Source organism: Empidonax traillii, unplaced genomic scaffold (genome assembly GCF_003031625.1).
Source record: "Empidonax traillii isolate 1590-97213 ecotype Southwest subspecies unplaced genomic scaffold, ASM303162v1 scaffold1025:size206614, whole genome shotgun sequence".
Lineage (NCBI taxonomy): Eukaryota > Metazoa > Chordata > Aves > Passeriformes > Tyrannidae > Empidonax > Empidonax traillii.
The window spans coordinates 107,674-122,948 of NW_020956218.1; the positions used below are offsets into that span (position 1 = coordinate 107,674).

General features: G+C 45.8%; 1 pseudogene; it reads right to left on the minus strand.

The window, feature by feature from the left end:
- Positions 1-3,714: 3,714 nt before the first annotated feature.
- On the minus strand, positions 3,715-4,516 carry LOC114068276 (annotated as a pseudogene).
- Positions 4,517-15,275: the final 10,759 nt, after the last annotated feature.

A 15,275-nucleotide genomic window follows, 5' to 3' on the forward strand; every position in this document is an offset into this window, starting at 1 on the left:
GGAGGAAGATTTTAAAGTGGACCCCACAAAAATATTTTTTTTCTATGAAAGGGAATGATTTACACAGAGTCATGGAATGCAAGAGGGTCAGGGGACAAAGGATTTGGACACAAAATAAGGGGGCAAAAGAGATTAGTAGCATTTTATTATTGACCAACTTAACAGTTATCAAGACATTCAAGAGCATTTGCTACAATTTACAGTGACTGAATTACAGATTTACAATAACAACACTCACACTGCAGTCAATTCAGACCCACACCTAGGCAGGGATGTGTGGACACATCAAGATCTGGGTGTGTAAAGGTCCCTCTCCAAAATTCTTCTGGTTGTCAGTGAAACACCCCCACACATCCCTTTGTGTTTCCCAACAGACAAGGGTCACCGCTGGAGGAGTGTTTGTTGAGTGGGATCAGAATTGTCCTGGGCATCAGCGATGCTCTTTGGAGTGTTGCAAACTGGAGGGTTCCCGAGCTCCGAGAGGCTGCGAGAGGTGTCCCACTGAGAGGGAGGTGCTGGGGAGCTCCCAGGGCCTCCCTCAGCACCACTGGGTGTGGGCTCACAAGGGCACTGGCTTTAGTTATCTGCTGAATTTCTATCCTCTTGTCAGTAATGACTGGAGTTTCCAAAAGATTTGGGAATTGTCTCCAAACTGTTTCATTTGCATTACAATTGAGGCAGGGAATGTTCCAAGGCTTTCATGGGATGACTTTGGGAGCCCCTGGTGGTCTAGAGTTTAAGGACGCGGCGCTGTCAACGCCGAGGCCCAGGTTTGATTCCCGGTCGGGGCCACTCCCCAGGCAGATGGAGCTCATTAGCCCTGTAAGGCAATCCATCTACATCCTGAGGACCTCGCTGCCACCGTACAAGCTCGCTTGGCCCCGGCAGATGAACCTCAGGATTAAAGGGTGGGCTCAGTTCCGCGCACACTGTGTCTCACCTAAAAAATCCAATGCGCAGGCTGGAAGGTGTAAAGACCTTCCCCGGATCTTCGTTCACGAAGACTGGCCATTATTTATCATGGGATGACTGATTATCCTGTGTTCCCCAGCTCTTACACTCATCCAAGACAGTCGGATGGTTCATTGACAATGTGTCTCGAGGGGTGGCACCTCCGGCACCTCCGATTCAATGGAAACCCCTCCCCCTGCATTAGGAAACATTTTGAATTCATGAGGTGTTCAAGTTGAGCATGAAAATGAACAACAACTTTACTAAACAGTAGAACTAAACAGAATAAACAGGGACCCCACGGCTGCAGAGGAAACGTTCCCCCAGTCCCTCTGTCCCATCTTGCCGCTGAGGTGGCAGCACAGTTCCAAGGCTTGTTTCTGATCTGATAATACCTAAAAAATGGTCAGAGAATACAAACAGTGCAGGTTCTCTATGCTGAGTTACTGCCGGGGTCAAGGTGATGGTTTTAATGCTGAATTCTGCTAAACCCAAAATGTTTCATGAAACTTTAAACACATCTCCTGCTTTTTGAAGCAGGATTGGACAGATAAGCTGGTCTGTGGCCTGGAAATATGTCTGGCAGTCAAACCCTTTCTAAATGTAAAAGCCCCGTCCAACTTTCATGTGGCAGATTCTTCCCCAGACTTCCTTGAAGTGTGTGGAGCTTCTTCCCTGAAGCAGGGACAGCTCTTCATGGTCCAGCCCAGGGGTTGAGTGCAAGGAAGAGAACTACCCCTTGCCCTTGTGGGCTGATTTACCTCAGTGTCTACTTCAGGATTGTTTCTTTCTGCTGCCTTTGATCCAATTTCTTTAATAGAATGACTTTAATAGACTGCACTGTCCCATCTTACACTATAATGCTAGGAGGTTTTGGCTTTTATACTGTGTAGTAAATAATTCTATTTAATTTCTTGTTCGCTTGACTGATCAATTTTCTGTTCAAGTGTTATAATAAATAATTTTATAGAAATATTCTGATTTGGTCATCACTATACCTGCAGGACAGTGATTGAATCACACCTCTATAATTCCTTCAATGTAACCCAAAATCTGAGCCTGAGATTGGATCCAGCCACAACCAGGCTTCTCTCTGAAAAGGAATTTAGGAAGTAAGAGTGTCCTTTCTGCCTCTCGGAGCTCAAAGAGAAACTTTGTCCAAGCCTTCCACCCCCACCCCCAAGCTGTGACACACGGGCATGTCTTGTTCATGCAGGGCAAACATGGGCTGCTGAGCTGGTCATTTGCTGTCCCTCCTTGGAGGGAAGAACAACCTCCCTGCCCTGGACTGAGAGACCAGTGCTGGGAACCACTCTGGCTGTGCAAGGGCACTGCTGGGTGCCCCCACCCTGAGTCCTCCCACACTTGTGCTGCTCATGCTGTTTTTCTCTGCAGGGCCTTGTGTTGGGCACAGCCTGCAGAGTAAACTGCAAAGAAGATGGAAGTTCTCAGGTCCTGCCCTGAGAAGATGCCCCTGCAGGATGGCAGTGCTGCTGAAGAGGTCAGCTTTGTGCCAGCAGTGCCCGTGGCCTGTCCCTGCCTGCAGTCACTGCCCAGTCCTGCAGCAGGACTGGCCCCGACTGCCCGAGCATTGAGGCCTCAAACAACACAGGGCTCTGCAGGACAGTGGGCAAGGGCAGGAGGAGGAGGCCACGGAGGACAAGGGCTGTTGCTCCCTGGCAGGGCTGGTCTGCTGGGACTCTTTTGTCGCCCAGCTCTGTTCAGAGACACTGACCATGCAGCTCCAGAGCAGTCAGAGGGGAAAGATGTCAGGGAAACCAGTCAGGGCAGAGTTCTTTATTTTGTTTAAGAAGACAGGGAGTACAATTCTCAATTTGAACAGCCTCTGGGCCAGGCTAGAAACGCAAACACTGAATTGAAAATGGTGTGTATATATATATGTGTGTGTGGGCATATAAAGATTTTTTGGTGTGAACAAACTGAGACAAAAATAACACCTATACCAGAAGCAAAAAACAGAGAAGATATGGTGGGCAATTAATGAAGTACATAAGAGAATTGGCGTTTAATGAGGTACATAACATGCAAAGAGGGTTTTTTTCCTTCTGAAAAACATAGAGTTGTTATCAGTTACCTCAGGGCATTGTTGCCTAAATGACTGTGGGGAAAAAAAAGACTCCAAGCCAAATTAGGTAGGAGATAAGATAAGGATACAAAGGTTTTAATGAGCCCTCAGGCTTTCTGGAATACCCCCAGCGTGCTCCCGAAATGCAGATGTTCACAGTTTTTATAGTGATTTTTACCCAATCCCGTCCAACTGCCACCCAGGTTCTGCCTCCGCCACGCCTCTTGAGAATTGGGTCTGGGGTCGTTTTGGGACCCCCTCTTCTACATCTTCATCTTTCTCAGAGCATGTAATGTCCTTGGAGACCTTCCAGAATTCTAGGCCTGAAGCTTGTTGGGTCTACGGTTGTATATTGTTCCGTAGGGTTAGGGTGTTCTTCTACAGTACTAACCTTGAAAAAGAGACTAAACAGGCTATGGAATTTAGGGAATTGATATGGGAATGGGTAACAGGGGTTTAAGCTGGTGTGTTAAGGGTAAAGGGATAACATGCTGCTACTCTAAAATCTACATTTACTACATAACTACTTCTAAGATCTACAAAAATTAAAAAAATCAAAAAACATCAAAACTCCAAGGTATCCGCATCCTTGAGCTCCTGGTTCCTTAGGCTGTAGATGAGAGGGTTCAGTGCTGGAGGCACCACCGAGTACAGAACTGACACAATCAGATCCAGGGATGGGGAGGAGATGAAGGGGGGCTTCAGGTAGGCAATGAATGAGGTGCTTAATAACAGGGAGACCTCGATCAGGTGAGGTGGACACGTGGAAAAAGTTTTGTGCTGTCCCTACTCAGAGGGGATCCTCAGCACAGCCCTGAAGATCTGCACATAGGGGAAAACAATGAAAATGAAACAACCAAAAGTTAAAAAGCCACTAACCACAGTGACTCCAATTTCCCTGAGGAAGCCTGAGTGTGAGCAGGACAGTTTGAGGATGTGTGGGATTTCACAGAAGAACTGGCCCAGGGCACTGCCCTGGCACAGGGGCAGGGAAAATGTATTGGCTGTGTGCAGCAGAATATTGAGAAACCCAGTGGTCCAGGCAGTTGCTGCCATTTGGGCACAAGCTCTGCTGCCCAGCAGGGTCCCTTAGTGCAGGGGTTTGCAGATGGCAACATAGCAGTCGTAGCACATGATGGTCAGGAGGAAATATTCTGCTGAGATGAAGAAGAGAAAGAAAAAGGCTTGGGCTACACATCCCATGTAGGAGATGGTTGTGGTGTCCCAGAGGGAGTTGTGCATGGCTTTGGACACAGTGGTGCAGATGCAGCCCAGGTCTGTGAGGGAGAGGTGCAGCAGGAAGAAGTCCCTGGGGGTGTGCAGGTGCTGGTCACAGGCTACAGCGCTGAGGATGAGGCCGTTGCCCAGGAGGGCCGCCAGGGAGATGCCCAGGAAGAGCCAGAAGTGCAGCAGCTGCAGCTCCTGCCTGTCTGCCAATGCCAGGAGCAGGAACTGGGCCATGGAGCTGCTGTTGGACATTTGCTCTTTTCTCAGAGTTTTTGATCTGTTGAGAAGGTGAAGTCAATGCTGAGTTACACCAGGGTGCTGCAGCCAAACATGACACATCTCACAGCAACCCCACTTTCAGGCTCTCTCTCCGCACTCAAACCTCCCTGCAGCTCCCTCCCCTGAACTCTGGCTGTTGCTGCCTGAGGGCACCACTAGAAGCAGGAATTGTGGGATGGGCTCTCAAGGACTCCTTCTTGCGCTGCTGTCAGAGGTAACTTGGAATGCAGGGTGATCTCCAATTAAATGAGCTCCTGATATATCTAAGAGTTCTGGCTGCTGCAGGACACTGCCCAGCCCAGCCCCTGAGGGCAGACGCTCTGCTTGGGTTGGCAAAGGAGCCCAGGCAGGAGCTGCTCAGGGAAGGGCTCTGTGCCACAGACACAGGCAGGGAGGGGCCACATCCCCCTGGCCAGCACTTGTGGCAGCAGCTGCCTCTCCCTCCCTGCCTGGGTGTGTGTGAGGACCTGTTCCTGCCAGCAGCCCCTCCCTGTGCCCAGCTCAGTTCCCTGCCAGTGCTGCCAGAGCCCATCCCCAGCCCAGGGCCCAGGGGCAGCTCTGCCTGGGCAGGGGCTGCAGAGCAGATCCCAGACTCCCTGCGCTGGCTGGGAAGGGGCAGGTGTTGGCAGTGAATGTGCTTCCTGAGAAGGGCCCCTGAAAATGGCAGCAGGTGCAGCTGAAGCTGGGAGAGACCCTGAGCCTGCAGCTGAAGGGCCCTGCCCAGCCCTGGCCTGCCAGGAGGGCTCACTCTTTCCCCCCACCCCTTCTCCCTGCAGGGCCATGGCAGCTCCTTGGCCGGGCTGAGAGCTGCCCCTGGCAGGCAGCAGAGTCCCTGCCCTAGCACACAGAGCCCTGGGAGGCAGCACCCTGCTGTGCCCCACAGCCCTGGGAACCCCTGGCTGCACCCCCACCTTGCCACCCTGTGGGAGGAACATAATGAATGTGTGAGCAATTTATATTGTGTGTGGTACTTTTATAGACTTTTATAAACTTTTGCATGGTTTTATAGGTACTATAAGTTATAGGTCCCAAGATGGCTGCGGGTGTCTTTTCGAGAACAAAGAGAAATTGGTGCCAAGAAGAAGGTGGAGTTAGATAAAGTAAACAATTGCCTTGTTATCTGTTAATAACCAATTATAAAGGTATTTGTAATGGATGTTTACAACTGGACAGTGACCTCTAACCAATTGTATGCTTCTTGTCACGAGACCCTGTATACAGATGCTGTAAAAACCCTGAGCTATCCTAATAAATCGGACATATTTTAGATCTCATAGATGGTGTATGTATGTCTCCGGTGCCTCCCCGCCAAAACCACCCCACAACCAGCCCTGTCACAGGGAACCTTCTGGCCCTGGGCCTCCCCTGGGGCAGCAGCAAGTCCTGCTCTGCAGCAGCTTCTCCTGCTGCCCCCCAGCAAATCCAACAGAGCCATCCTAACAGCTCCTGTCAGGGTTGGCATTTGGCAGCTGCAAGAGCCACTTGCAGCAACTCACCTGCACTGCTCTGCAGTAACAGTCTTCCTGTTCCAAAGGGTTGCCAAGGCTCCTCCCCTGAGGAGCTCTGCCCTGTCCTTCCAGCCCAGGTTCCCTTTCACCTCCTGCTCCCTTCTCCTGTCAGCCCTTACTCAGCCTTAGCTAACAACTATTCTCCTGTTCCACTAACAAGTGTTAGAACTGTTTTTACGGATGGTTCTGGCAGAACATCTAACACAGTATTCACCTGGTTCAGAGCAGGAAAATGGGTATATGACACGTACAAGGTAAGAGGTTCGTCTCAGATAGCAGAGCTCTCCACAGTCTTACCTGCATTTCAACTATTTCCAGAGCCTTTAAACATTGTTTCCTATTCAGCCTCTGTCATCGGAGCAGTCCAACAAATTGAGAATTCATACATAAAAGATATCTCCAATTACAATTAGCTCATATGCTCAAATCATTACTGTGGAAATTAGTCATCGGAAACACAAATTTGTTCTTACACGTCCAGCAGGAAATCATGTGGCAATAGTTGATACAGGGCACCTTGCCCAAACTGCAGTAGTTCCAAACAATTTCGAAAAAGCAAAGTTGCCCCACAGCTTTTTTCACCAAAATGCAAAATCCCTCAAAAGAACATTCCACCTTACACTATCTCAAGCCGGAGCAATATTTCTGTGTGCCCCGACTACCAGAGACTCACTCCTCTACCATCTGAGGGGGTAAACCCTCATGGAATTAACCCACTTGACATCTGGCAGTCGGACATAACCTATTATTCATCATTTGGAAAATTAAAATACATTCATGTGTCCATTGACACATGTTCTGGTGCCATTGCAGTAGCAGCACATGCAGGATAGAAGGCCCAAGATATCAAAAAACACCTCATATCTGCAATATCAGTCCTTGGCATCCCAAAACAATAAAAACAGATAATGGACCGGCATACACTTCTCACTCTTTAAAAGAGTTTTTCAACATGTGGGGCATCTCCCATGTCACAGGGATCCCCCACTCCCCCACTGGTCAAGCAGTGCTAGAGCATGTTCATTAAACTCTCAAGGATATGTTAACTAAACAACAAAACACCACAACTGGACTTAGATGGTGAGTGTGGCAGTCATTGGCTTTCAGGAGCCCCACGCTGTACTTGCCAGTGTGACTCCCAACATTGAATATGGACAAAGATTCCATCCAGACAAAAGGTGCCAGAACAGAACACTCTTGCTGCCCATGGAGTGCCAAAGGTGGTCCACCAACTGCACCTTAAAGCCAAAGGTACAGGAAAAAAAGACCCGCACCTTGTCTCCCATTCCCTTGCTTCCCTGACCTTTTCGCTCGCTCTCTCTGAGCTCTCCGAGCCATGCCTTGGCCCTGCCCACCGTGGAGCGTGGCATGTGCTTTGAAAATGCAGCAGCACCGTGCTGGGTGCCCGTGTCTGGCGTGCAGAGCTCCTGCCGCTGATCTGAGGCCGCGAGAAGCGGCAAGGAGCAGCCGTTCCTCTGTTCTCTGCGTCAGGAACACTTGTGGGACAGTCTGTGTTCGCACCGCACCCTCAGCAGCCATCGGCGCTCCGCGGCTGCTCTCGCTGTGGGGAGTCTGCATTGGCCGCCCGGAGCTCTCTCGGTTTTCCATCCCCGGGATCCCAGTGACTGGGATCAGGCCTGTTGGATGGTACCGGCGGGCCATGAGCCCGGAATCGGCAAGGCCTGAGGCCAACAGGGTGTCAGGAGAGGACGGGGAGCCCCCAGGTGTTATAGGTTACCAGCGATGCCTTAAATAAATTGAAGAGATTAATTTATAATAACAAGCCAATTTATTAGTAAGCAGTAGATAAACAATTTCGGCGCGCCGGGGGGGCCGTTTAGAACATAAGAAAGTTCTCTCACAGATCGCCCGCCCTGAGCTCTCAAACTTCCCTTTTGAACCCTCTGGGTTCCCGTCCAGACATGCTCAGTACTTACTCATACATAGTCCAGGGCATGTACTCTTTGCACATGCTCAGTTGCAAAGTTTTTCCCATACATGTTCCTGGGCTGTGTTCCCAGCCTCGGTGGGCTGGGGGGTTATTTGTTGGCCGGAGTCTTTGCAATGAAGATTTTTTAGTCTTCCTCGGTGTCCGCAAGATGAACCCGGCTTGGAACATGCACATTTAATAGGTATTTTTCCTCCCCTTCCAGGCTTATCGTATTCTTAAATCACTTTGACTCTTCGTTTAGGGGAAACTTCTCGGTGTCTCCAGCTTGTCGGCTTGAATGGTGTTATCAGGGTGCAGTAAATTACAGTGTCAGACTACCCCCCCCTTTTTTATCAACCTCGGGAACAAACGACAGTTTGTTAGAAGCATTTCACAGCTATGTGGGAAATGCATACGAAGTTTTACTAAGCTTAAAAAATCCCTTTAAAGTATATGTAGTTTTAACAGCTATAAGAGAAATACACATGGAAATCGCACATCCATAGCCTGAAGTTTTACTACGCTTAACAAAAAATCCCTCTAAAATATATATAGTTTATTACAATTCCGCAATTTTATTTTTTTTTTTTTAATTATTGACTCTGTTCATGAAATCTCTCTAAGACATCTTTTGCTCTTTGGATAATCAGACTGTGTTCTCTGTCCGGAACTTGTTCGTATTGTGTTCGTAATACTAGATGGGTTGCTTCTAATCGTCGTTTTATAAGAGCGATTAATCGATTAAAAATACATGGACCAAATGTCAAACTTATGATTAAGAGGATCAGGGGTCCCGCAATTGTGGATAACAAGGTAGTTATCCAGGGGGAGTAATTAAACATGGATTCATACCAACTTCATTGCATTCCACGTTCCTTTTGTCGTTTTTCTAATCCTTCTCTCAGCTTGGGCATCGTATCTTTAACCACTCCCGTATGGTCTGCAAAAACACAGCACTCCTTGCGGAAAGCAGCACATAACCCTCCCTGTTGTAAGAACATTAAGTCTAATGCCTGCCTGTTTTGTAGTACAACTTCTGATAGGGATTTTACAGATTTTTCTAGGGCTGTCATCGCTGTTTCTATCCTAGTCAAATCTTCATCCACAGCCTCTCTTTGGGATTGAAAACTGTGGTTTTGCTGTATGAGAGAGGATATTCCAGTTCCTGCCCCAACCGCTCCAATAGCCATAAGGGCTGCCACTGTGAACGCCGTGAAGGGTTCACGCTTTTGTAAATGATGAGACTGAGTGGTTTGATAATCATATACATAGTTTTCTGGATGATAGATAAGTCTTGGCACAATAATTACTTGGATACAATATTCAGTAGTCCCATCAAAGATTTTTAGAGACACACAAGGAGTAATGCCTACCTGAGAACAAAGCCATTTTGCATTCTTAGTAGGCAATAACCAATCTGCTGCTGGACTTTGTCTTTTCGGATCTTTTTCAATAGTGGTACACAGGTGTCATTTGTTGGTAGGGATATTACCTATACACCTTCCCACCCCTGATACTTGTGACATGGTCAAACCTCGTTAATTTTCCTCATGCCATAGACATGGGGCTGGATTGGCACCAGTAACTTTTGTAACCTCAGTTGCAATCCCAATTGCTTCATAAAAAGGTGGCCTGATGTCATAACATAACCAACAGTGTTGGGTTATATTGGGGTTGGTAAAATTCAACACATGATAGGTAGCTTGTAATATGTTCCACAATGGATTGACTCGTGGAGTAGGTGTTGAAACTTCCCCTTCTATTTGGGCATCCAGATTAGAGTTTGTGGCCAAGATAACCCTAGGGGTAGAGGCAACTAAAGCTTTTTCTTTTTTTATTTCTTTCGCTATAGCTGGGTTTGGTCCAATTCCAGATGGTTTGTTACGTATTGGTTCTTTTTTAATTAAAATGCGTCCCCCCTTATCAGAGCGAGGGCCCAGTTGGTAGAGTCGCATCCCCCACATTTTCCCAGGAATCCATCCTAAGTCTCCCGCATTTGTGATGTTTAAATATAAAAACTTACAATCTCCTCTATGTATTATTTCCCAGACCTAATCAATTTGTGGAGGTTGGCATCCAAAGGCTCCCCAAGTTACCATTAAAAACTTGTCTTTTCCCCCTCCCGGGGCCTAGTAATTTGATATAGTCTCACAGCCCCAATAGGCATAATAAAAATGCCCTGGGTAATTACAATATGACTTTCCAGGATTTGAAGCTGGACAAAAGTAATATCCCATGAGTCTCAGGCAGGATTGTATGGGGACCAACTCACACAGATGTACTCAGAAGCTGGGCGCTCCAGGAGTAATGAGAGTTTGTATTACCCAACCAGTATCAAATTGTGTCAGGGACCATTTAAAGGGTTGATGACTGATGCTGGACCCCACGACTGCTTTAACTATAGTAGGGGCAGATATCAGTAAAATTATCCAAATTTGGAGTGATGGTGGAACCCTCTGGGGAGTACAAATTTGTGCAGGTGTCAATTCCCTTTCACCCCCCTTTGGAAGTGCATTCTGTTTCTCTTTAGCACCTGCCAAGCAATCAGACGACTCACACTCCTGTTCTGACACGACTCTGCTTCCACTGCCTACCCCGTTGCGTGAGGCAGCAGTGTTATCCATCTTCTTCGCAGCAGTCGTGTTTCTTAGGGGCAAGTTTTTAGTCTGTTATGAGGCTTGTCGATCCTCAGCTTCCACAGAGGGGCTATGCAGGCAGTTGTGCTATGTGAGAATATAAAACACTTGTAGGGTTAGATTAAAGGGGGGAGTATTTGGTGTAGTGTGGGCTGCCCCTTCTAATATTCCCTCCACCCTTCGGGCTTATTTGTTTTTGGTCCCTTCCCCTTCTGGGTTAAATCCAACAGTATTCCTTGTTTGGAAAATAATCTGTTTGATTCTTAAAAGAATTAAAGTTATAGGTGGGTTTCCTAGGTACGCCACAAGGGGGAAGTACAGCTCTACAATTTTCCACAAGTTAATCTTCTCCAAAGAAGTGCTCCCAGTCAGAGGGTCTAAGACCTCATTCCCTCAGATATTCCCATTCAAATATTTACCAAATTTGTGGAAGTCCCAAATCTCTCCCATAGCGGATAGTAATTATTTCAACTTTTTCTAATTCATATTCAGGCAGGAATCTACTTTCCCTACAGACCATGCAGTGTATATGACGAATTATAGAATAACAAAACCACTTTACCCCACATATTTGGCATTTACATTCCACCCAAGCATCATGTCTGTCATGAGGATGACACCGGCAAGGTATAATCCAAAAATTGTGATTTGGTACTAATATATCGGTTTCTACTTCACAGCAGAAAGGGAGGAATACAGGGTTACCAAGTATACGATATATACCAGAGCCTCCTTTTGATGTGGTATTTGTCCTGTAATCCACGGAGCACAATTAGTATATATCAGAGTATTGTCAGGTGATATTTGAAACCATCGATATAAATTACGTCTTACAGTCCCATCGGTCTGCATTCATTCTTTCTTTTTCTTTAGTACGAATTTGAGGCTTCCTGGAGTCCCTGCTACTTCCCAGTTGTCGTCCCTTAGAGGTCCTTTGATCCACGAGGCATGTGTCCACCCCCGTTCTGCAGTCCGGACGGCAGTTTCTGTAGTGATTAAAACAAGAAAAGGTCCTTTCCCAGGTGGGAGTGAGAGAGGCTTCTTTCCAAGTTTTTATTAACACCATATCCCCTGGTTTCACAGAATGCATAGATATATCTAATGGAGGTCTTTGTGTCACCATTCCTTTCTTCCGCAGCTCTTCCATCCTTTTCATTAATTGTATTATATATGGGTTGATGTTATTCTCATCTAGTATAGGGTGATTTGCTGGGCATTCCATGTCATATGGCATACTGTATAACATTTCAAATGGTGATATTCCTCTGTCTGTTCGAGGCTGGGTTCTAATATTTAGTACGGCCATTGGCAAACATTTAACCCAAGACATTTTTGTTTCTGACATTAGTTTGGTCAATTGTTTCTTTATTTCCCCATTCATTCTTTCCACTTTGCCAGAACTTTGGGGGTGCCAGGGGGTATGATATTCCCATTTAGTTCCAAAAGGGGCTAATGCCTCCTTTACTATTTTAGAAATGAAGTGAGGGCCTCTGTCTGAGTCTATAGTTTCAGTGTTTCCATATCGTGGCATAGTATGTTCCAGGATCACTTTTACCCAAGTATTAGCTGTTGCCCAGGTTGTAGGAGAGGCCTCTACATAATGAGTGAGATGATCTACTAATACTAATAAATGTTTATAACGGCCCACTTTAGGGAGATCGGTGAAATCTACCTGGATTTTTGCAAACGGCCTATGTGCCAGGTCTCGTCCCCCTGGGATGCGTTGCCTAAGATGCGGCTTGTAAATTTTCTGACATGTCACACAACTCCGTACTACCCCCTTAGGTATATTATAGACTCCAATACACATATATTTAATTGCAAAGTGATCAACTAGCACTTGGGTACCCCAGTGTGTCTTACCATGCATGCTTTTCATTATTTTCCAGGTTAGTGCTGATGCCCAAAAAAGGCAGATAAAAAGAGACTGTTTAGAGGCAGCATTTTTATGCCTTAAAACAGCAAGGTATTTATTTATTTATTTAACGACCGGGCAGCCTGCCAGCTAGTGCTGGGAAAACAAGCTCCAAGCTGGTTAGGTCAGAATGAGTATTTTATACAGGTTTGGCAATGATTACAACGTAATTACATACATATTCATATTATTGCATCATTAGATTACAATATTCATAGCAGGTGGAGTCAGGGCGGAGTTTGAGGCGTGGTCTCTATTTTGAGGAATATTTTGGTGGGAGTTCCTGTTTGCCTTCATCCTGGAGTCTGCAAATCTACTCCTCTTCATTGGGTGACCTTCGTGACCTTCTGTCCTTTCCATTGTTTCCGTGTTCTGATTATCCAGGCTTGAAGAAACCCTTGGCTTCAGGCCTACTTCACCTATTCAAATGTCTACCTTGGCTCCTTTGGCTAAGATTTATTACCTCTGGGCTCTTTGTACAATGTACCTGTGGCTAATGTCTATAGAATTTGTACAGAACAAAATCTCCTTAGAGCAAGGCAGAGAAAAGGAGAGGGAGAGAAGAGTGAGTCCCTGCAGCAAGATGCTTCGATTAACCCTTCTAAATCCTTGTCTTCCTTCAGTGCTTTAGGCAGCACCTGTCACCCATCTGGCAGCTCCCATCCCCCTGACTTCTCAATCACTCCCATTTCTTTGAGTTTCTCAGTTTCCTGTCTGGTAAACTGAGGTGTTAAAATTTTCTTTTGTGCTTTATTCTCCCTTAAGTCAGTAGTAACAGTTAATAAGGCTGCAGCCTTAGCCTCTTGGTCAGCTAAGTTATTTCCCCGAATTTCAGGACTCATTCCTTTCTGATGTCCCCGAACATGCACCACTGCTATTTGCTCAGGTCCTCTTATAGCTTGTAGAATCCTTACGATAAGCTCCTCATGAATTAATCCTTTCCCCTGTGAGTTATAAGTCCCCTTTCCTCCCAGATTTTTCCAAAAGTGTGAATAACTCCATATGCATACTTTGAATCCGTATATATTGTGCATTTTTTCCTCTCCGAAGTTCTAATGCTCTTAGCACTGTATATAATTCACATGCCTGTGCTGACCAGGTAGGGTTAAGGGATCCAGATTCTATTAATCTTAGTCCTTTACCATCAACTACAGCATATCCTGATCTCCTCTTCCCTTCTATAACTCGGGAGGAGCCATCCACAAATAATTTCTCCCCCTCTTTTAATTCTGTTTCTTCCAAATCTGGTCTGAGCTTAGTTTGTTCTTCAATTGCCTGAAGACAATCATGGGTTAAATCCTCTTCAGGACTCCCATATAAAAACTGTGCTGGATTCTGCAAGTTAGTGGTTGAAATTTCTAATTTGGGAGAATGTATTAATATTCCCTCATATTTCAGGAGTCTGGCATCAGTAATCCACTTTTCAGTCTTCTGTTGAAGCACTCCTTGAATGTTATGTGGGGAATAAACTTTCAATTCTCCTCCCAATGTTATTTTGTTTGCTTCTTCTATAATTAGAGCAACAGTTACTACCGCCTGCAAACAAGTAGGCCACCCTCTGCTAACTGGATCTAGTAGTTTGGAAATATATCCCACAGGCTTTTTCTTTCCCGCTCATTCCTGAGTTAAAATTCCATATGCTGTCCCATCATCCGTGGCCACAAATAGATAAAAAGGTCTCTTTACATCAGGTAAACTTAAAACGGGAGCATTCACTAAATCAGTTTTAAGACACTCTAATTTTTCCTCATCTTCCTGAGTCCATTTTAAGGATCCACCCGTAATCAGTTTTTGGTATAAAAATCTCACCTTAGAGCTATAATTTTCAATCCACTGTCTGCAGTATCCAAACAATCCCAACAACTGTCTCACCTGTCGCTTATTACTGGGAGTTTTCAGTGACAGAATTCCATTAACCCTCTCAGGATCCAGTTTCTTAGTACCCTTGAGGATCCAATGTCCCAGGTATTTCACCTCCTGTTCCACAAATTGTAACTTAGATTTAGAAACCTTCAGACCCTGGATACTCAAAAAGTTCAGCATTCTAACAGTTTCTTTCCTCACTACTTCTTGGTTTTTCCCTGCTAGTAACAAATCATCTACATATTGAAGCAATATTACCCCCTCAGGTAGTTGATATTCTCGAAAGATTCGCTCTAAAGCTTGTCCAAATAGGTTAGGTGATTCAGTGAAGCCCTGGGGCAGCACGCACCACCTAAGTTGCTGCTTCCTGAACATATCAGGATCTTCCCATTCAAAGGCAAAATAATCTCCTTGAGGGGACATGTTCAAAATGCATCTATAAAGTCTATTATGCTGTACCATTGATACTCAGGGCTCAATTGACTCAGTAAAGTATGGGGGTTTGCGACTACTGGAAATCTACTTACAGTCCTTTTATTAATTTCCCTTAGGTCATGTACTAGCCGATAACTTCCATCCGCCTTCTTAACTGGCCAGATGGGAGTATTAAAAGGGGACATACAGGGCTCAAGCAGCCCTCGTTTTAATAATTGGTCGATTTCAGGTTTCAGCCCTTTCCTGCTTTTGCTAGGTAAGGGATATTGCTTGATTCTTACAGGAATCTCCGGGTTTTTAATAGTTACTTCAAATGGTTCAATATCTAATTTTCCCACAGTTTCCGGAGTATACCAGACTTCAGGGTTAATCTGTTTCTCGTCCACCTCTGTAAGGGGACACAATTTAATTTTCAACTCTTTTTCTTCAACTTCTAATTTTATTC